This window comes from Bradysia coprophila, unplaced genomic scaffold, assembly GCF_014529535.1.
Source record: "Bradysia coprophila strain Holo2 unplaced genomic scaffold, BU_Bcop_v1 contig_94, whole genome shotgun sequence".
Taxonomy (NCBI): domain Eukaryota; kingdom Metazoa; phylum Arthropoda; class Insecta; order Diptera; family Sciaridae; genus Bradysia; species Bradysia coprophila.
This window is the reverse complement of record NW_023504022.1, coordinates 5,262,139-5,287,007: the sequence shown is the minus strand read 5'-3', so window position 1 is coordinate 5,287,007 and position 24,869 is coordinate 5,262,139. Positions and strand designations below refer to the sequence as shown.

The window sequence follows — 24,869 nt, the reverse complement described above, 5'->3', positions numbered from 1 at the left end:
ATAAAACAATCTCGTGAAAAGAGAACTATAAGCAACTTCCAAGATTGTTTTGCACACACAATTTATCACCACCGTCCACTACATCAAATCAACATATTTATATGAAACAACACATATTTGATTCACTTCACCATTGGAAGTATAAAATGAAAACAAAACTTTTATTATTACCTTATACACGCAACATATAAATAAAATAAATTTTATATTTTTTTTCTGAAAGCAGCAATGTGTGTTGTGCAAAAGTTTAGAGCTTCTCGTGCACCAAAGAGTCAGGTCGTTTTTATAATATGCATTATATTTTCAATTTTATTTTTATAAAAAACAATTTTTTTTTTCTCCTTTTTACTTCACTTTAATATTTCTACAAAATGTTGCATTAACGAGTGTTAAGAGAGCCGGTTCTTTCATTTGTTTTTTTGACGTCGTATGTAACGTACAGTACATTTAGATACGTATGTACATTAAGTTCGTTTCAGTTTAGTATCCCCAGCGTAAAATGTGAAATCTGTAACTGTTTTAAATGGTATGTATCCAGTTCGAGTAATTGCATTTATTATTACATAATTATTATTCATATATCGGAGACTATCTCGCAGTATTATTGCACGTTACAAACGTTTGAATTAATAAATTTCCATAAAAATGACAAATTTCAAAGCTACGTTACATTCGTACCAATTCGTTGTTGCTGGTTGTTGTTGTTCCTTTTTTCATCATCATCATTTCCCTAGCCGTTTTCCATTCCGAAATATACTACAATCACAACAATGCCACATTATTCATTTCATCGCAAAACGTATCAGTGCAATTCATCTTTATACACAGCCGATTTCTTTGCTTTTTAAGCAATTGTTTGCAGCACTACACTACTGCATCGCGAATCAAGCGAATAAACACCAATTTTATAATCGAACTGAGTGAGGGCATATCATGAAATATATGTATGTACGTACGTACACACAAGCGAAGTGATGTGAAAAAGAACACAAAATTAAAGGAGGAAAAAAAAAACTTTAAAACAAGTGAAAAGCCATCGACCAGTTTTATTGAGCAAGGTGTATGCCCGAGGCAACTCGAGTTTTTTTTTATTTTGTTTGTTGCTTTCTTGAAAAGATATTCGGATTATATTGAAATGAAAACATGTGTAATGGATTACGTATATGCTATGCGTATCAAGTAATTTATTATTAATAAATCAGCAATTGTTTTGTGTTCGTTTTTTTTTCTTCTCTCCTTTTATTTTCGTGTTTTGTTTTAGTGGAAGAGCACACAACATATGTGATTTGTGTGGTGCGTTTAAGAATGTGAGCTTCTTCTGAGTGTGTTTCTATTGTGGTGTTGTTTCGGGTTTAGATGAGCGTTTGCTATTGGAATTTTCTGAATGAAAAATTATTTTTCTTTCCGCTGAATTGTTGTGATAAAGCGATTTGACGAGAAGCGCATAAGATATTATGATCTCACTGTATCTGGATACAATTTTCTTTCGTGTGTAAAATTTAATGAGATTTTGAATTGATCGTTCTTAACTGGATGATGGCCTGAAACGTATTGCAATGAACGAAATAATTTTATTTTGAATGCAACTATGAAGCTGGGCACATACGTGATTTAAACGTCTAGAATAGACTGGTCGTCTTTCATCGACAACAACAACAACAATAAACGATTAAAGTGGAAGACTTTGCTGCATAAAAATAGTTTCAACAAATGAAGTAATAGATTTGATTTTTCCACAGTTTCTACAAGATTATTGCTCTTTGTCAGACTTAGCAATCAATTAATTATCTTGAAAACAATAAACACCCATACCGCTATATTCAACATCAGGAATGGCTTACGATTCATCAGCGAGATATTTTTTAATCTTCTGTTTATTCTCTGCATATCCTCACGCAATAAGATCATTACTATACGTATAATATTGTGAGTCAAAAGGCGCATGCAACACTCAACTTCAGTCAGAAGAAGCCAAAATATCCCCAGCCCTTCGATTATACTACTTAACCATTTCGATTCTTTGAAAAAATATAACCACAACGACTGTTAACTTAATTAATGGCATGTTGGATAGAGTTTTGGTCATTCGTAATAACCAATTGAAACCGAATCGACAAGCTCGCATTCAATATAATCTTGCTCTTCATTCATAGGACAATCTTTATTATCACAAAGAATGAAAACCAATCGCATCAATTTAATGAAAAATACAAAACAATCGTTCAACGAATCCAAATGAAAGTAACTTAAAATCGTTAAGTTATTGGTAAATTTGAGAGATTGCCTTATCTCTTAAGTATGCCAAGCATAACGCTTCACTTTAGAATTTTAGAAATTTTAATCATCTGTTAGCGACAATAACACGCAATTGGCACAAGTTATGTTTCCGGATATGCTAATGTTAATGAGCAATATAAGAGAGAACAAGAAAACTTCATACACGCTCACGAAGAGAGGTAAAGTTTTACAACCTAGTTGGTAGTTAGAAAAATTCAAACCAACTCTTAATCTCGTTGTGTAACTAGTAACTCCTCCGATGGGGGGAGAATTACCTTTACATAAACATTAAATCTATCAAGTTCACAGAAGTTGCTATATTAACCTTAGTCAGGACAATGTTCAATAAATTATTACTCACGGCATTTGGGATGCCAACAAAAATTCATTAACAATCCGAATTACCCGAAGCGACGCTCTAATAATGAATTGTAGTATCAGAGCTGCGCTGCTGCTGTCTTTTTTCACTTGATTGTTCGATGTATAACAGAAATCACATTTTAGCCGAATGATTAGTTGAAATTTAGCATTATTGAAGCAGTCAGTCATTATTTGATTATGTTTAAGGTCGGCAGTTTTGGGTGTAACCGAGTGCATAACCTTTGATAAAAAAATGGTAATTGTTCTAATTTCTCAGAGATTGTGTTCAGTCAGTTGATGCTTTCTTTATCTCTCCAAATAAAAACAACAAAATTTAGTTCAACTGTTTACCACGGAGTAGACAGATTGAGAATGTTAAGCGTTTGAATTATAAATGTTGCACGACGATTTATATACAAAATACTTTGTTCAACTAAGGAACTTAGCGACATATTAAGGTAAGCGAGGGTATAGCTGACCGTGCAGGTGTACCTGACCAGCTACATTATTTATCAGTTTTGGAAAATAATTACAAATGAAAATACGCAAATTAACGTTATAATTAATCTTTAGAGCCTAAAGATTAATTTTTTCATGAAAATAATGCGATTATTATGTTTAAAACCATAAAATGAAACCAGTGCACCATCTCAGTACAAAGTTGCACATTTCTTAAGAAAATCGTAAGATCGGTGTGGTCTAATTTAAGGTTTTTATTGACAAAAGAATTATTAATGGACAAAGTTTTGGTGTTTTTAGGTAGTAAATAGTTCGACAATTAATATTATTAACATAAAGAGCGTCTAAAAGTTAATATTTGATTAATTACATGGTGGTCAAAACATTGCATCAAAAATATGCCATGTTTGTGTAGTTGACCGCACCAAATTCCGTACATTTTTCTTCATGTGACAAATTCACCTTCCATGTGCGTGCATTGTTGTGTACAAAATGATGTGATTAAAATTCGTTGATATTTTGTGTTTTTATGAGTTTTTATCATTGAAATTGGTTAATATCAGTGAATTAAGAGTGAAAATGTGTCGAATAATGCGAAAAATGTGAAAAATGTCTTAATTTTGTAGCGGTCAACTACTGCAACAAGACTGGTCAGGTATAAAAACATCCGTTTTCTAGTGGTCAGCTACTGCATCAAAAACAGTGCTTCAGTAAAATCAGTTTTTTACAATAAAAATTAATTAATTGTCAATATTTCTGATATTCTACGGAATGGGAACAGATCAAATTAAATTCTGACGAAGGAAAAACTTAGCTTCATCGAAATCATCCTGAGATACTGATGACCAAAGTTGAAAAATTGCTTAGACGGTCAGCTACTACCTCGCTTACCTTATATGGTTTCATTCAAAAGACCATATCTTACTGTTTTTACTTTAAAATTATTTTTTCTACAAAATCCTATTTGTAAGGATAGTCTTGATCAAGTTGATAGTTGAGGATAGTTTATAAAAATCATCAAAACGTAGGTTAAGACTAGTGAAGTAATAGTTTTTTTACAGACGGCGCTACAGTTTAAACAAAGGAGGTCATAGATTACACTATTATCTTATTATTATCTTTTTTAAAAGGTTAAATGCCAGAAGGGATGAGGCGACGTTTGAAGTGCTTTTAAATTTTCGTGTGAATGGACTTTGAATGGTGAATAGATGCACCAAAGAACTTTTTCGTAGCCAGTCCAGAAGGAGTATTCTTAGCAATTGATTATCATCTGTGCATCTGTGTATCATGAACGTATTGATGTATTGACGTTGCTTCCAAGCACAATGCAATGTCTACTTTACTGTAAGATAAAATTATCTTGAGTTTTCGAATAAAATATCTTCAGATTCTATGGAAGTAATGACACACAAGAAACTTGTACAAAGAATGTTGGAAGCAGCGGCTACCGTGTAAACCGTATATCTACAAAAATTTACACAGATTTCCGATGACCTGCGTCTCCACATTTCAGGCTCATTTGAATATTTAGTTCATTCAACATTTAAACGAAGAAAAAAAAATATTTAATCAGATTCACCAATTAACAGAAGAGAAAAAAAAAATTGATACGAGAAAAAAATCAACACTCCCTACAAGACAACACACTTGTGTGCGGCATCTTTTGTCATTCGATTTTTTAATTGTTTTACCGAAATTTTTACCTCAAAAATTCCATTCTATCTTCAGTCATGAGAAGTAATAAAAAAAAGAGTTAAATAACAAAACAAAAGTATTAACTTGACCATCGATATACATACATAAGAAAACTTCGTTTATAAGATTGGTATTACATTTGAATAATCAAATATTTATTTATAAAAAGGTAGATGTGGATTTAACTCGTGTACGTTGTCTGTACGCACACATACTGGGAGAGTAGGAATGATGATTACAAATTTTCCAATAAAAGATTCAACTTTTTAATGGATTTACATAATATTTACATTTTTAATTAGTTGTTGACTCGTTTGTTTGAACGTCTCTTCTTTTGTATTTCATCGATAATTTTTTTTTCTTCTTCTTCTGTTGTTATTTCAGTTTCTCAGTTGAATTGATTTAACAAGCCAACAATCAAACATTTTAAAATATTTGATAACTACACATAAATGACGACGAGATATAACACTGTGCAACGTTCGCGTTGTAGCCATATACACATATTATCACCGTACGGTAAAAATGTGAATTCGTGGTAGAGTTGCGACTTATTAATAAACCAAATAAATTATGGAAATTGATGAATTATCCACAGCAGCAAAAAAAAATGTGTTTCTCGTGTGCAGCGCTTTCAGTTTTGGAATAAATGTTTTCGGAAGAGTTAAAAGTTGCGTTGAAATTACACAGCTCTGACTGTTATAGATTTCCGTGCATCGGCATTACAAAACATTTTACGGAAGCCTTTGTCAGCTGATATCAAAAGCAAAGACAAAAATGTTTGTTAAAATTAACGAAGTAGTAGATGTAGTATTAATTCATTAAAAATGCTAGGAAGTAATAGATGAGAACCTTACAAAATGTGGTCCTAACATCGCAAAATAATATGTTAAAATAAGCGAAGTAGTAGATTTAGTGTCAATCAATTGAAATCACTTCCAACAAAGGAAGTAATAGATTAGAAAATTACTTATGAGATATGAGGTCACTAACCGTCTCTAAAAGACAATTCCCAAATAAAAAAAAAATCGGTTCATGCATATCTCTCCTCATAAGCTTACCAGTCTGTACTGTGAAAGGATCTAAAATAGAATTGAGATTTCTTACAGATTTTGAAAATCAACCATAGCTCTGTAATGTTCCAGCATTGAACCAGTCCTAAAACTTTGAGGTGAGGTAAGTCTGAGGTAATTCCAAGAAAATGGCAGGCAAATTTGAATAAACTACAGCGCGCATGGGTAGTACAATTCGACGTATACATAGTCAACGTTAACGTATAATTAAAAATACATACGGTGAAGCTAGATATTGCTTTTTAATGTAGCTTCATAGACTATTAACAAAACGATTTCCATCATATATGTGTAACCAGTAGATCTATCTTCTTGTTTCAATACTCACACCGAAAGGTCTATAACTATTCTATTTTCCACTCGATCCAAATCGACGCGTACAGATATAGAGTTATAAAAATTAATAGTTTTCTCATAAATAATTGAAAAAAAAAATAACCGAACCGAACCCATGCGTTATTAGAGCCAATTCTGTAGTTATTGTTGTTTTAATCGATGCTGTTGTTAAATTCAGTGTCCATCTTTTTGCGTGGCATAAAATTAAAATAAAATCTTTTATTACTGGACAGGTTTGAGATTAAGTTTTTATTTTTATTTTTATTTGTTAATGGGTGTATAGATATCCACACAAATATGTGTGTACGGATGGGTACAGCCAGGTACGGACAGCGTTTGTGTAAGCGTATATATATGTTTTTTAATTTTATTCTTCATTATAATGATGGTTATGTAGATAGATACACATAGCATTGCGATAAACATATCCATGATATTAAATGGTTATAAAGTATTATAGGATTGAAGATATGTGAATGTTTCGAGAGAGAGAATATATATATGTAAGAAAAAAACCACCACAACAGCAACAACAAACGCATTTGGGTTTGATGGTCGTTATAATTTATTTTTTATTTATTCTTCTTCTCCTGAGATTTTATTTATTTCTGGTGTCAATTGATTTACATTTGGTTCGGTCTCAGCGGTACGAAATACCAGCTGAATTTTTTTGTTGTGTTCCTTAAACCATTTATTACATCACATATTTACTGTGTAAATGTGCCTTTTATCCAGGACACAAGAGATTGATATTAAAACTGGAAATAATTCTCGGTTTTGAAATAGTTTTACTGTTCGTGTAGCACAGAGAGTCTTTACGAGCAGTAAAATTCATTGGGTAGCACCACGAGGATTTGGTCGAATACGTTTTTAACGATCAAAATTGAAGCGTTGATATCTTAAAATGGAATGGTAGGTGAGAGAATGATAACTCATTTCGAAAAGTAGTGATTTCTGTACATCCCGATTTCGTTATATATTTTGACCTCCGGCAGAATAATGAACAAATGCCATAAACGACACGACACATTTGTAAGCTTCAGGTCATATATCGCTGCTATCAATGTATCGATCGTTGATGAAATGTTATAATATACGGTTCCGGTCTGCCATTCATAACAATTTGTGCACAACAAATTACAAACACCTTTCAAGTGAAATTCCAATTTCGAACACACGACTCGAAAGATCTTTACGTTTTAGTGTGCACCACAGTCAATAATTCAGCGTGTACAAAATGCATACGTTACCTTTTTACAGGTAATCTGAACTTCAACTTGCGAATATTGTAGCTGTAATAATTTATAATAAAAGATACAAACGTCCTTATAAATCACCCATGCAACTCTTCCTAACGGCACGACATCTCTTCGTTGTTATAATTTTTGTTTTTTTTTTGATAAGGTCTTATATGTGTGTACATGATGTTAAATCACATTTTATGTGTTGGATATTGGAAGAAGGTGCATTTGACTCCAGTGTGTACAATATATTAATGAAAAAAAAATCGCAAAAATGAAATCTTGTCTTCGTACATTTTGTAATAGCAAGGAAAATCATGCATCGTTTTCAAATTAATTTAATAAAATGAAAATTGAATAAACAAATGGCATGTGGAATAAGACTTTACATATTCGTTAGGTTACAAAAATAGTAATTTATGGAACAAGTTGCGAAATGGGTTTGTTTTTGTCAGTAGATGCGTATGACAAAAACACCTAATTTCGCAACCTTTCACTGCCATAGTGTACAAGATCAAAAAATTTAGTTTTGCAATAGACATCTTCAAGAATGTTTCGATTGCAATCCATGTTAAAAACGCATAAAAATTATTGAACGAAATATTTAACGAAACTTAAGTGAGGTTATGTCTGAAAGTACCGTAACTTGAATATGATCTATAATTCACACAATTTTGTTGATAAATTGATTTTTTATTAAAATAATTTAGTTAAATAATTGTGCTTTGATATCGAAATTCATTAAGAGGAATGGACCCTTTGCAAATTTGTAGCCTACATTTAGGCGGAAAAATATTCATTTTTTGATGATTTCTCTGAACCAAAATATTTTTTCGAAAATGTAAAACCATTAAAGCATGCAAAAATGTGTTACTTTTAAAGGAGAAATTGGTTTGTGGCCGATAACTTAACCCACTTGGAGAAACCTTTGCAAAACACATAAATTTACACATTTGCAAAGGTTTCTCCAAGTGGAATAAGTTATCGACCAAATACCAATTTTTCCCTTAAAAGTAACACATTTTTGCATGCTTTAATGGTTTTACTTTTTCAAAAAAAGATTTTGGTTCAGAGAAATCATCGAAGAACGAATATTTTTCCGCCTAAATGTAGGCTACAAATTTACAAAGGGGTGAGCGCTCTTAAACAGTCTAAATGTTTCACACATTTCGTCTCCACTTTCATCGATCAATTTACTGGTTTCTGACTGTAACCACCAGTTATTTTGTCACTAGTGACAAAAAGTAAGCCTTCGGTGAAACAGTGAAAAAGAACCCTTCAAACGTCACGTAAATAATGCATCAGAAAGTTCACTTTTCGCAGCTCAGTTGCAGAAAAGATGATTACACAAGAGGCTCTTGTTGCATTAAAAATGCACATACACACAGTGCTCGTTGGTTGTGATTTCAGTTTAATAAACATATCAATTTTATTTCTCCCGAAGAGTTGCAGAGGCGGCGAAGGTGTGGGAAATATGTTTAACTGTTTTACTACTATTTGCTCCTCGGCCCATTAGGAGCTGAGGGAACATCTTGCCGATTGTTTTCTAAAATGAAACGAATTTTATTTAAAAAAAAAATTGAACCGTTTCTACAGTCTAGAAGCGTAAAATGATGAATTTACATAATAAAGACTTATATCAATGATACGATCCATTAATTTACTCCAATTAAATAAGCAGAAGTGTGAGATTCATCAGAGACATTAAAAAACAATTTTACACTTTAACACAAAGAACGAAGTAAGGAAAAAAAATTGTTAATTGAACCCGATGTGGATACACATAAACACTGAAACGAAATCGCCCCGAACAAAACAAAACCAAAAAAAAGAAAGAAAAATCATAAAGGAAGGATTCCTAAAAAAGTTTTTTTTTTCTCTCAACTCTTTCGATTTTAAATATGATAACATTAGCGAGTCAAAGTTACCACACGAAGTGCACACACAAATGCAACAGCAGAAAGAATAAAGAAATAATAAAACAAAAAATTATTGCTCAAACTTTAATATTAATTGCATTCAAGATGCGTGCATTTAGTTCAAGTCAGGTACATAAAATATAACTTTACGATTATGTACAGGTGGCAGCACAACTTGTTCTTTTTGAGTTTTTCTTCGTTTTTTTTTAAATATATTTTATTTTCAGTTTAAATCCTCTGTGTCGACCAGAAACAGACAACATTGGTAAATTACAACCGAAGAAAATATCTCTTTTTGTTTATTGGAAAAAACAAGTCTAAAAACAGATTGTGTGTAAAATGTTACATTAGATGCGATTGCGAGGCTCTCTCGTTATAGCAGAAATCTTAATATAAAATATTTATTAGAAAATAATAGTTGCATGGAGCAGGTTTTTCAAAATGTGTCTTTCGTTTTGCTTTTGTTTTTTTTTATTATTTTTATTTTTTTCCTTCATACACATTTTAAATGGAAATGCTTTTAAAATGAGTTGAAGAATTATGTGTGCGAAATAAGTCTTTAAATGGGAGAATAGACTCATGCTGGGTGGTGAAAAATGCGCTCAAGTTTTATACCATGAAATTGTTATGATAACTCAAAATTATAATAATTATACAAAGCATTGCGACTTGGTCGCGTTTGGTTGGTATTATAGACGAAACGACTAATGCGAATCGAATGGCAATTAAACATTGCAGAAGTTTGTTGCGCATCCGAAACCACAATGCCATTTATTTTACAGCATCTGATTCAGTTAGTTTCTAATCAACGATCGCTCAATCATGTTCCAATCAGGAATTTTCTATCGAAATGGATTAGGTCGTTTGAGTGGAAACGAGAAACTCGAAAATGGTGAGAAGCTGGTATGATGTAACGTACGCTTGTAATTGTTGATTATTATAAGGTAAAACAATTAATTAGGAGCCCCTGCCCTGCAGTAATATCGAGTCATAAATTGTCTTTTCTTTTGTTCATTTTGTTCATTCGAACGATTAGTAACTTAGTGACATTAACACTCACGTCAAAATAGTTAGCAAGATATTCATGTCTTTTCACTTAAAACAACTGGTCCAATCCGAAGAATATTCCCCGAATCATTCATGTCTTTGTTTCTCGTTCTCAAATTCCAACAGTTCTACAACGTGAGAGGGGTAAATTTCGTTGACAAAGGATTTTCAAAAAGACCATTCTCTGAGGATTTACAAGAATTTTCCTATCGTTTCCCAAGGATTTTTAACAGATTCTGGATGGATTTTCATAGGATTTTCTTCTTTTGACTTGATTCTTTTGAGCCTTTTAAAGGACTTTCTGTGGTTTTGCGGATTTTTCTGAGAATTTTCTATGAATTTGAGGATATTTTTTCGTAAAATTTGGAAGGAATTTCTTTTGGCTGACAAAGGGTTTGTTTATGAATATTTGCACCTCGACACCATGTTACACAAGGTTAAATAGAGTCTGAACATTACGCCAGTTGTCTCACCTGCGTGTGCTAATAGCTAAATGCAGAAAGGGGAGCATGTCCTATAAGCGAATTATAAGAGAAATGTAATATCATTCGTTTAGCTTCAACGATGTCAACAGAAACTTTTAATAGTTTTAAAGAAAAACCATCGTCAGACACAGCTAAATTAATAAAATTTAATTTTTCTTATAATTCGCTAATGGGACACGTCCCCTTTATGCATTTAAATATTCTATGAAACGTGGCGAACGTGTAGGATCAAGAACAACATGAATATTGCTAAGTATTTTGAGGTGGGTGTAAATGAGCAATTTCCTGAAAGACATGATCGGGAAAACGTCGGAGAAACCAAAACTGAAGATGCATTGTGCTCACATTTCTATATGTATTGTACAAGCAATCACAGATGACCATAGACAGAGTTCCAATGGAATCGGAAGCTTTTGTCAGAGCAACTTTTTCGCTCGTAAATTATTTTGTTAGAAAGAGTGGGATAAAAACTCTGAAAATCTAATGTCACCCAAACGATGTGTGCTTTTGCTTCGTCGACAAATCAAAACGCAGCGGGAACATTCTTTATTCGAAATTAAATACCAAAAACTGAGTGTGCAAGATCCAATGTTAAAATTCAGATATTATCTACCCATATATTAAGAAGAGATGTGTTTTTTTTTTGAAAAAGAAGATTGAAGGAAAAAGAATTAAAAAGAAAAAAAAATGGAAAACGAGTGAAATAAAAACATAACCGCAATCGAACATAAAACAAAACAATTTTAATTTCATGAATATTGTTAATGAGCATTTTTCGGGTTTTGTTTTCAAATATTTGTTCGTTAGCTTGTTGTTGTCGTTGTTGTTGTTGTCGTTCTATAGTTAGTGTTTTTAATTTTAAGAAACTTTTTTTTTTATTCATTTTAAAACACAATATAAATGGGGACCTATAAGGTTGGGGGCCATTAACATAATTTATGATAATGTGAAAATGTGATATTTTGTTCTCTGGTTGCTGCTTCATTAGTTCTTGCTGTTTTGTTGTTATAGTTGTACACAGGTACATATTTTTGAGGTGATAAATTTTCTTATAATGAAAAAAAGAAGTAAGTCTCTGAGTGTGTGCATCCCAAAAGTGATGTGTTCAATGAACATTTTATAAATTGATTCAGTTTCGGAATATGTGGATTGGCGGAGTATACTATATGCACGTCTCAGCGACAATTACGTGTATATACCATCGTGTGTAGTTTTGAAATGAATTTATTTTCCGTAACTGATGATGTTAGGAGAAACTCTGAATCGAATTAGTAAGGTTGGAAATTACTTCACAAACTATGTTACCTTTTTGACTTTGGAGTCGCTAATTTATTATCGAACTTTCAAAGTGTTTGTATGAATTGACTAATAAATTTAATCGCAATCTCTTTCGCTGAACTCTATTTATGTGTAAACGACTACACACAGTACACACACAGAAAGCCTATGGGGAAAAACAATCGCAAGATAATACAATTACATTTCAACAAGTGAAATTTATTACAAAACTCAAACCCAGCTATCTGGCGCACATCTAAACTTTGACTCCTCGACTGGCACAAACAATAAAATCCAACAGTAAAACGGCATACCTTCAAACTGCACACATGAAATTATTTCCCAGTAACACTCAACCGTCGAATTGAAAATGTAATAAGGAAAACTCTCTCAATTAACACACACATCACACCCAATCTTACCGACTGTGTCGTACATATTTTCCACGATTCAAGCAAAGTTATTCAATCAAATCGCAATTATTGTTTTCTGTTGTTACATTCGTGTGTTCAAACGCCCATACAAATTGAGTTATGAAGTTTTCGGGGGAAAAAGAGGGTCGATCATTGTCATCATCATATCGTAGACTGTGTGTTGTACATGGAAGTGTTCGTTTCGACGAATATTTCTTTATATTCAACAGAATAATTGTCGCCTTGTACTGTACGTATATATGGAATGTGTGTCATACTCTGCGTGCAAAAGATGTGAAAACAAATGGAGAAAAACAAGGGGTGCGCACGAAAATGTTTAACCCTTGTGTTTATTGTGATGAATGACTGTTACCGTTGATTAGAAATGGAAAAAACAAACCGTATGGACAACGAATTGGATGCTAATTGAAACACAAATATCGAGCAAATTGTGTTTAAGTGAAAGCAAAGTGAATAAATTTGATAAGAAAATTTAATTAATGCCGACTGGTAGATTTAAACGGAGTCAGCGATGCTTCTCGTCGATGTTTTCTTTTTTTTGTATGAATTTGAGTTCGGCCTGACATAATTCCTTAATTTATGTTGCCATAATGTATCGATATCTGTGTACAAGCGAAGTACAGCAAAATCTTTAATTGCAGTGCAAGGCGATTATCTTAGACCGCGACTCTCGGATCGGCATATAAGTATATGTATAATACATGAAACACCATTAGAAATAACGACACACAAACGATCATGTAAAAAGCAATTTAATTTTTAATAAATAAAAATAAAAGCAAACACTGTACGATTTCCAGTTCTTCTTCATAATAGCAGCCAGCAATAGCAGTAATATGTACGCATACCCATACGCGGATGGAGAAGATTAAGTCGGAAAAGAAAACCGCATTCTTGTTCCTTTTTTATTTTGCGAATTTTTCACAATACCTCTCTTCTCCACCGATGAAACACAATATAACAATGTAATACGTTTTGAATTCCGCATTGGATAAAGTAACACGGAATGAAAGTCCATAACACAAATCTCTGTACACAAACGAATACCATCTCGTATACAATTCATACGCGAATAAATTGTGAACTAATTTTAGGAGAAATTACGCAATGATTGTGTGTGTATTTAGCGCTAGATATTATCTGGTATTTTATTAGCGAAATTTAGATCTGACATGATCTGGTAGTGAAAAACAACGGAACACTTGCAGTTACATGCCAATAATTCATGGAGGAAAAATTGTTTTTTTTTTGATGAATTCAGTAAAAACGTATAGACTGAATAACCCTTGCTAGGTCTTTAGGGTTTCTGTGTTAGTACTAAGAATTGATTCTGAGTTACAACGGTCGATAAGACCAAAACACACAAATGGATAAATCTCGCAATAGAAACTCTAATTTCTTATACCATTTCCACACAATAACTGCAAAATGAAGAAAGCAAATTTGTTTCAGTCACTAAACATAAGGCTGTTATCGACGGAAACGACAAAAAAGCAATGACCTACGATTAATGAGGTCTAATGTAATGAAACGAATAGTTTAACAAATGAAGTACATGATGATATAACTTAAGACATATATTGCTCTTGATCCTGATTTGCTGGAATTGATTTTCTTTGTGATTGAGAATCAGTCGGAAAATCCACCCATAGCTTCTTGGATTCGTGACGGACTCATGACATAATATCACGATTCGGGAAATAGTATTCGTTAACAATAAGTTTGTGCTTTTTAACCTGTCACATAAGGCTATTCATCTGTTATCGATAACGACGACAAAAATAATGACAAGCTATGGTTAATATGGTCCTTTATATGTTAAAAACATTGAAGTACAAGATTAGAAATACTTTCATCGATGGAAGTAATAGACCCGATAATAATAATGGTCATATGCTTGCCGTCTGTAACAGGATAAGAGGCTTTTTGGCCTTAGTGTTTTCAACGACTAAAACATCTATCTTTGGTCTTTGGATTTTCATTCGAATTTTACAGCACTAGGGTTGTAACAGACTTTTGTCTTATAGTTTTGAGATTCACAGGTGAATCGCGACGCATTCGTGGGATTATCGACCTCCTCGACTAAGCTATGTAAACAACCACAGACCAACTGGAGAAATGAAAGACTTTGATGCTTATCAAAATACTTCAGGGGGAGTGGTAATTGAATCAATCCACTTAATCTCCATGGTAGTACCTATGCCAGACAAAATAATTATTCGCTCGATTCATTTCTAAATGCAAATGGACGCAATAAAGAGATCATGATCATATCCAATTTTAATATCACTATCAGCCCTTAAGCGAAAAACCGAACAATTATTAACCTGAACCATTCTTCCTACTCAGCACATTGTAACCCATAACACTTTATTTTCACACAGGTTTACACTTGACGCTAATATTTTATTTAAATTATTGTAACAACATTGTATCGCCCGAACACATTATATTGAAAATATCTACACACAGTGTTTAGTACACCACAGCGACGAGATGCTCTCTGCACCAGCAATGTGTTACGTGTATATATAACTCGCTAAAATATTCACTAGCCATTTTCTCAATCCGATGAAGTGCTACCATAAACTAGATAATTAATTGTTCAAATAAGTCGAATGATTTGACAGATTCATTCAGTCGGTTGTGTTGGATTTTCGCTACTGGTAAATGTATTTCGTACAATGCTAATTTTGGATTAAAAATTCTTTTTTTTCGCTAAAATTGAAAGATGTGGAAATAAAATCATGTAATGGGATGCGAGAGACCCGTACGTCTGAGAAATGGATTGCTACTCCCCTTGGAAAGCTGTAATATTTTCGGCTTTAAATTTTAGATTGATCACATGTCGACGTTCGGTCAACACAACCAAATATTTTGTTTCACAATAATTCGGTGGCATGGCGGCTTACAAAACATTTTTCACTGGCGTCGTCTCTTTTTCGTTCAATTAAGATATCAATTTCTACAATCTTTGATTTGAATAACAGACAAAGGTATTTTTGTGAAAAAAAAATGTTTTTCTTCGTTTAACTTCACGTCTAAGGTATAACGTTCGAATACCGACCAACTTCGTTGCTGTCTCTTCCAGCATTCAAAGTAATTTAAATTAAATGGTTGACAAATGAACGCTAAAAAAACACTCAACAGATTGAAGAACCAATTATCTTAAGTAATTGTCTCTGCGGAAAAATATTGAGCAAATATAGTGTGTCTGAATTATGTCCATTTCAAGAATAACATTCGAACTAAACGATATATAAGTGAAAGAGTAAGGTAAAAAAAAACTTTTTATTATAAATTATAACAATAAAAATGCAAATGACGGTTTACTGACCGCACCAAACACGTTTCTGTATCTAAAATGAAAATAAATACAAAAATTCATCGATGTATCTACATCTCTTCTCTACACACATTTTTATTCGTTGTCGTTTCTTTATAATTATTTTCATTTTTGTTTTTATTTTTATTTTTACATTTTTATTCTCAATTTTTTTTTCTTCTTCTTCTTCTTTTCTTACTTTACTTTTCGTTGTTGTTTAATTTTCTCGTTGTTGTTGTTCGGTGTGTTTTTATTTATTTTGTGTGTTGCTTGATGTTTCCCAATGGTAAAAGAGTCGTTCGTATATATCTATCTATCTATATAATACACGTCCGTACGTCCGTACATATATATTGTTATAATGAATGTACGAATATATGTTCAACGCACATCTCTACCACATATCCTCCAGAGAAGAATTAACTGAATTTATTGCATGTTCTTCACATTTCTTTGAGATTTTATTTTTGAATATTAAGATTTTGTGATTTGAACATTGTTTAATGGGATAGATGGCTGGCACTTCATTTCTCGATTTATTTTGTGGATTTCGAACGACTCTGTAGCCGAACAATAACTGCTAGCGTTTACGCCTAAGTATCATTCTCATCAAAAGTAATGCAACTTCTTATCGCCTGAATGGAAAGTCTGATTACTGGAATTAACAGAGATGCAGACCTTTCAAAAGTTAATCTAAACGGATTTTTAAATTTTCAAACTCAAAATCCTATTCCCATTAGTATTACCAAGATTGTACGTGTTTGGCTCAAATCAACAACAGTTTTTCATCAAAATTTCAAAAGTTATTATTCAAAGCTAAAAGTTACGATAAAATGCATATTGCAGTGAATGGAGGAATTTGGGCTGTTTAGTCGTACCGTAGGGATAACCGTGAAGAATCAAAAATTCATACTACTTCAGCGAATAACAGTGATAACTACTGCGTTACCTTTTAAACTAAATTCACTTGATAGTTGTATGGAAGATAACGGATTAATAAACTCGACGATTCGAAGTCAAAGATGTCTTATAATAGATTGAAGATCATGATTGACTTAGATGAAGTTGTGTGTCATAATAACAAGAGACCTTGAAAACAACGCTCAATTTTCTGTAAGTAGCAATACATAAAGTAGTCAATTCTTAGGTAGGATCATAAGCTACAGTAGGAGCCTTTAAGTAGGTATTTATCGAATTTACTAAAATTGAACGAAAATTGAACGAAAATCTAACGAAAATTGAACGAAAATTTAACGAAAATTTAACGAAAATTTAACGAAAATTTAACGAAAATTTAACGAAAATTTAACGAAAATTTAACGAAAGCTTAACAAATATTTATGTTTTATAAAATCGGTAAATATTCGGTAAATTTTCGTCAAACCAACAATAACAAATAGATTATCTATTTAGATACCCTCCACTGTATATTATGACCATCCACAACCGTAGCTTCATACAGCGACGTACGTATCAAAGTTCTTTTGTTCTAGTGTCAAAGAGTACAACTCAATACTTTAGATATTTTCAAAGGGGTGGTAATTGGTCATGCCAGAATAGGTAACTTCCTGTTATACCTTACAATCCGAGGTTTTGATTCAAAAACCTCGGATTGTGAGGTATAACAGAAAATGACCCATTCTGGCGTGTCTATGAAAGATCTACTATGGCCAGAAATTGTTTCATAGAAAGCACTAGTCGACATTTAGAACAAAGGAAATTTGATACTTACTTGGGAAGTAGGTAAGTAACTTTGTTGTGTGTAACGCCAGTAAGAAGTGAGTGTTTTATGGATTGCTACCTAACGAGAATTTAGCGTTGATTTCAAAGTTTTCTTTCTTGTTTTTATGACACTAAATAATTGGAAAACCATCATTGCAAATCAGTTTTTATTTCACTGAAGTCAGACTTTCTATTCATTTCATTTGTCTGTTAAAGTCCGCAAACAAGTAACAAATAGGATTTTTAATTGTTAATGGTTCAGTTCACACGATCGTTTTGTTTTAAAGAGTTGAAGTTACGACCTAATCAGAGCCTCGTAAATTAAAGTTTTTTCCGAACTTCTGTCTGATAAATTTGTCTTTTAAATTTGTTGTTGCTTCGAACTGCATTAAATGTAGCTACAAAAAGTGACAATTCTAAGGTGTCTTGGTCACTCAAACAATTTATTCAAAATCGATTCGATGAATGTTCCAATCGAATGAAACTGCTGAGATTCAAGACTGACAACATTTCGTCACTCATAGTCAATAGACATTTTTAACGACACGAGTGCAATAAACGATTTTATGTGTTTATTGGTGGAAAGTATATGGTTTACGGTTTATTAAATTTTGTTGGCATTATTGAAATTAATTAATACTTTTTTCAACGCTCAAAGTTTCCACAGCGTTTCATTGAGAACCGAACAATGTTTTCATTAATTTTTATAATGCGCATTTCTTTGACGCGCTTCCATCTCCTTACAATGATAATGCTTAACATTCATTTGTTATTTTTCGAATTTTATTTTTTTATTTTATCAGAAAACCCATAAATATATTTTGTGATATTGCCGTAAAACAATAAATATATTTGGAATATATAACTATCTGGAAATCTCGTTTCGAAATCAACGTTTTATTTTAATTTAATTTCTTTGGTTGTCGTCGTCGTTTTTTTTTGGGTTTTGTTCTTCAATTTTTATATCACTTTTAAAGCATTAGGTATGTTACTCATAGCCGTACATCTTAGTTGAAAATTTATTGATATCATGGAACCTACATAAAGTAAATAAATTATAAAATTTTTCAATTCTCTCGGTCTTTTTTTCTCGATTTTATTGTTTTAATAAATCAGAGTCCGTATCGACTATTCCTACCTCGATGGTAATAATCATAACATTAAAGTATAAAGTCAAACAAATGGGTGGTAAATTGCATGCAACTTTATCAATTTCATGGTACATAAAGATGTGAGAATATGGTTGTCCAAAATTTTGCACGACCCATGGATGACAACTTGTGATCTACGAAAACCTCAGAATTTCATTTTTTTTATGATACAGTCAGAGGCACTGAAATTTCAGCATGAATATGCTTCAGCTGTTTTTGAGCTGATCCACACATCCAAACAAAACTATTTGTACTTTTTATACGGTTGAAGCTGCTACTCGTAAGCGCGAAATCGATGCTGAAAATTCATTGCCTATAACAGTAACGAATCGAAATCGGAAAGTTGGAAACTTGAGCTTCTCGTTGAACAAGACTCACGGCTGATGCCATTGGAGGTCAATAATTAGGATAAGATTAACAGGCGAAAGAAGCTCAAAAAGGGGGACGAAAAGTGGAAATGTTAGGGGATTGCAAAGTAGAATATTTACAGACCTTATTAACGTCACAGCTTTTACAAGAAAACTAGTATATTAACAATAACAATTTGTGGTTCTACTGTTGTCTGTAAACCATTCAATAAAAGCTTTTGTCTTTTCGAAATTATTTAATTGAGATCATTGTAAGGGAATTATCTACTTGGTCCTCTCAAGTTGCGAGGCTCCAAAAGTTTTTTCAATCAATTGCAAGTTTTGGGGACTTATAACACTCCTTAGAAGATTTAACATTCCAGGAGTTGTAATTTCTGAACCTTCCTATTTGCAAGTCTTTTTGCACTAGCTGAAGACGAATTGAAAAGAGGTCGTCCAAGGCCGTCAAAACCAAAACTCAATCACTTTGTTATGGGGGAAGGGGGGGTCAAAAAATCAGGAGAATATCTAAGTGAAGTTTTTTTTTATTAGATGACTCCGTGCTGCCAGGGCTTATTATCGGTCAATTTTTTCTCCGAAATTTACTGAAATGTACCAAAATTTGCCGGAATTTCCTGAATTTATTAAAGCCAAAATTCTGTACGTTTCAGTCAATTTCCGCAAATTTTGCTAAAAGTCAGTAAATTTCGGGGAATAGATTGACCAATGATAGGCCCTGCTTTGTTCAGTTGATCAACGGAACAATCACAAAATCAAAAAGTAACCCGTTATCCACTTCCAGTTCGATGAACACAAATGTTTTGTGAATTTTTTTCATAATTTTGGACGCAACAACAGGATTTTTATGACCGCTACGTTAAATCTGCATAAAGATTCTAAAAACTCGATTATGTCGTACGATTTATGAATCCTTTCTTCTCTACACATCCTCTATGCATTGAGGAAAATTGATATTTTATTTGCATGTAGACATTTCTATTCTCGATTTACCTGAACAAATGTTCGTTGAATGTCGGTGTTAACCTTCGAGAAACAACACAATTATTGTTCTAAGCTCTGTTTCCTACGAATTTTTTTTTTCTAAATTTTATTTCTTAAATAAATTTTCTTCAATTCTTTTATAATTCTTTTATGTTTTTATCATAATTTTAACATTCGCTTTGTTAGAATTTTATTTCTTCATTTAAGCTTATAAACAAGAATATAAAAAAAAAATCGAGAAGAAAAATATGAGAACCGACAGAACAATAAATTCAAAAGACATCAACTTTAAGTGTATAGTTTATCTGGATATATATTATATGCGAACGCATACCGCTTATTTATTATACCACACTCCAAATAATATAAGTTGGAGGTAATGGATTATTAATACACAAACAACATGACAAAAGTTTTCCGGTGATACATTGGATTCGTTGAATAAAATGTGTAATTTAATCATGTGTCTCCTAGTTGGAATATCGTTCACCTAACGTTTTGGTTGCTATTGTGTTACAATTTCGAGCGTCGACAACGCATCAAACTAAGAGATTTGCTTTGGTTTAGGTAATAATGGATGCAGAGCTGATTTCAATTTTCAGTTAGAAATTCCAAAAAGTCATTCTAATGGAAATCGTTCTGCGAATTAATCAATAAATCTGCTACTTTAATTGTTAAGATTACCTTGTTAGTGTTTGACACAATAAATCTATTACTTCAATTTGCTTTAATATTCGTTTATTCGTACGGTTAATGTAGGCTTATAGTTGAATCTGAGATAAACGATTCAATTCCCCAAAAAAATGGTCTGAGTTTGCCGTGAATAATTCCCAAATATCAGGAAATTAATTCCAACATCTCCTCAGTCTCAGCACAGTTTTTCGGCCGTGCCCTCACGTCTTCTTACTGTCCATTAAAGGATCACGTAACATTACATTATTACAGCGATAGAAGACGCTGCTTTGCCGACCCATGCAAAGGTGAATTTGTCATGTATCTTGCCATATAAGAAAAAGTACAATTGAATTGTTTCGTGATTTATGATCTGTCGTTGCGGAATTTCTGTCTGATTGTTCCCGGTCATTATAAATGTTGTTGTCATTATTGTTCCAATTAGGATTGTATTCAGTCGGTAGGTCAAGTCGTGGTAGTATTAGAAATGTGGAGATGATTAAAGAGCCGTCCTTGATTTTGATTGATTTTGTTTTTTAGTTTTGAATATGTTGCATACAGTGGGGTTTTCTAAGTTCTGAACATATTTGCGATATTTGCGATATTTTAGAGATTGAAAAAAGTCATTGATGTTCCAGAGCAACTAAGTGATTCCCAGTTTATGATATTTTGACGATATTTTGGCGCAAAATTTGAAAACGCCTCAGCGAATTCAAATTTTGCACCAAAATATCATCGATGACTTTTCAAACTCCGATAAATCTGAAATTATCTTTTCTTAAGGTGAACAAACTGTAAGAATTCGTCTTCTCAATCTCAGATTTATACGGAACAGACGGATTCTTTTGAAAAACAGCCTACCGAAATTGGACGTATTTTCCAGTGCCTAGAAAGTACTTCGACCCTAGAAGCCAAAACCACTTTCAAAAAAATTCTTCGAAGCTTTTGTGACTGGTGAAAGGTGATCAAAAACCGAAAACTTGCACTTTTCGTACCAAAATTTCTCCGGATACACGAGCCGTACAGGGTCGTGTGGGGTGTCATTAGAAAGGTAATCACATGTACTATTGAGCCGAATAGAGACTTATTGGGTTTAAAATTCATCGACACTGAAATATGTGCAGTTGAAGTTTTCAACCGAAGACTTACACTGTTCTTAACAATATTTCTCCATTTACACGAGCCGTGCATGGTGGTGTGGGGTATCATTTGAAAGGTAATTTTATGTGCTTTTGTGCCAAATAGGGGTTTGAAAGCATCTACGATGAAATATGAGAAATATGATTACCTTTCTAATGACACCACACACGACCCTGTACGGCTCGTGTATCCAGAGAAATTTTGGTAAGAAAAGTGCAAATTTTCCGCTTTCGATCACCTTTCACCAGCCATAAAAGCTTCGAAGAATTTTTTTGAGAGTGGTTTTGGCTTCTAGGGTCGAAGTCCTTTCTAGGTACCTATAAAAAGTTCCACTAGAAAACACGCCCGATTTTGGTAGGCTGTTTTTCAAAACAATCCCTCACAAGAAAAATCTTGGAAAATTTGATGGGACAAGAAGTGACGGACTTCAAGCAACTAAATTCAAAATTTGCAAAAATTATTAATTTCGAGGTAAATCAACATAGGAAATCAAATACATGTACTGTCGACCTATGCACCATGTGAAAGATAAACAAATTGACAACAGTGATGTGTTCGAAGTGCTAAATGGTAATGTTGCTGGAATAGCGAACTGAATGGAGATGTTTTCTATGAAATGTAATTTGTTGGTTTTGGTGGGTGAAGGACTCCCGTCCATCTCTGAATATGACGATAATATGAAATGTAAACGGATCGAGAAAGCGAATCCAGCTCATTCAAGACATATATCATCACGAAATTTAAACGAAGAAAAAAAAATCAATCTTTCGCAGTAAATTAGATTTGACCTAAAATACTAAAATTAAAAATTAGGTCACTGTTATAATAACTCCGAAAAAGAAATCCAATGTCTGATTCGTTTTTGTATATTTTATCAAGAATCACAACAATTTAAGCAACCCATAACAACTCTCTTAAAATAATAAAATTAAATTAAAATCATGAAGAAAAAGAAGGAAAAAAAAATTGTGAAGAAAAAGAAACGTCCAGGCTATCAGTTGTTAAATAATATTGTGTAAAAACTGACGACGATTATAAATTAATCTAACTCAATACTATTTCTTGAGAACGATTTTCTCTTGTCTGTATTTAATATAAATTCATTCCTATTCCGAACGACGACGGACGGACGTTTACACAATACAAAATTGTATTCATTTCAATTCTCTGTATTATAATGCTGATTATCGAATTTTCTCAATTTTTTTGTTTTGATTTTTTTTTTGTCATTTTTCTTATCTCTACTCCATTGGATGGTGTTTTTTTTTCTCTGTGTCGTTGTTGTTGTCGTAAGTGTATGTACAACTTGTTTGTATTATAAATGATCTAACTTCGTTGTGAGCACAGTTTATAAGAAATTCTTTGCCTTTACAATAAACAACATGATTTATAAGTAGACAAATGAGATGTTTAAATCGTTATATAAGGGGGTAGGAATGCTCTCTCACTCTCTATCTGTGTGTGCACATTGTACACCAGAAAATTGTACGACTTGCGTCAAGAGTATGGAAACATTTTGTTTTTTTTTTTGTTTTTCTTAAGTTTCCGGGAGATTTTTCTCCTAAAGAACAATCAAATAGAAATTCCCGATACCATTGAATCATCGATGCTGTAGGCGAGGTTGTAAGCGAGATCGTTGGTGAGTAGATGATGTCTTGAAATGAATTGATCGATTATGTGGATGCTTGGCCTTCACTAGGATAGTGTCAAGTGGGTCGAGTGCACCTTGGCGGGATACTGAGTCCGTTGTAACTCATATAAATGTATAAAAGTATCAGTCATCGTGAGAGTGCAAACATCGAAAACAATACCATGCTCAACGTCCCTTCTTTCGGGGTTAGTTGCACGGTCTTCTGCTCGAATCAACACCTCCTAGATCCTAGACTAAACAGACGAACAAATTAAACATCCTAGACAACAGTCTTCAGTTGATACAGAACAGAATGTTCAGTGTCACCAACCGAAGAAATTCCATTTGAAATTTAAATTTTAAAAAGAAAATCCAACAAGAAATGCATCAATGTTAAAGTGCACCGTATCAGCGTCTATGTATAAATTGTCTGTATATCTACCAAACTACACTTTTGTTTCTCCACTTTCCTCTTTTCTTTTTGCCCTTCGAAACAAATCGACTTACTACTATGCATCTCATTTCGACGAAAAAAAGAAATGATTCGATGTAGTTCATTGGAGCAAGTGGTAAAATACGTACGTGCACACTATCAATCGTCTACACTTTATTGAAACCGAAAAGTTTTTCTTTTTTTTTCTTCTGCTTCGAAACATCATTCAGAATGCTCTCAAAACTGAGACGTAATTTTTAGGGTACTTTGGTCGACTTATCGCACATGTGTTCTTTTCATTGTAAAGTAGAGACGTATGTAATGCTATGTCTGGTTGTAATATAGTTCAATCCATGTACAGTTCATTTCAAATCTATTTTTAGAATTTGACTTAACGAAAAAGGGACAGTCTTACGGGTATGTATTATACGGGTATGAAGTTGGTTGCAGGAATTTCTTTACAGAATTTTCTGCAGTTTCAAAACCATTAGTAAGGTTCTGACAGAAGAAAATGTGTCACCCGTTAATCGGTGATCAAATTCATTTTCCTTTCCATGCAATCCTGTCAGTTTTCGCTTTCATTTTTTTTGTTTTCATAACAAACTGCTATGAAGTAGACTAAACAACATCAAATTAGGGTGTCAGCCGATTTTGCTAATATTCTTTCAGAATCTCTTAAACAAGGGACTCTACGAGACAACAGCACTAGTTTCGCTAGCAATACATCTAAAAAGCTCTTCGGACGGTCAGCAACTTTCGGCTAAAATCATGCAGATACTTTGTCGACAAATGGAACTGGTTGCCATGAACGTTTGAATAGATTTTTTCCCCAGTGTAAAATTG

General features: G+C 32.9%; 1 protein-coding gene across 2 annotated transcripts in view; it reads right to left on the bottom strand.

The window, feature by feature from the left end:
• Positions 1–24,869, bottom strand: part of LOC119085077 (transcription factor SOX-5-like) — a 122,470-nt gene that overhangs the window by 78,748 nt on the left and 18,853 nt on the right. The window lies entirely within an intron of this gene.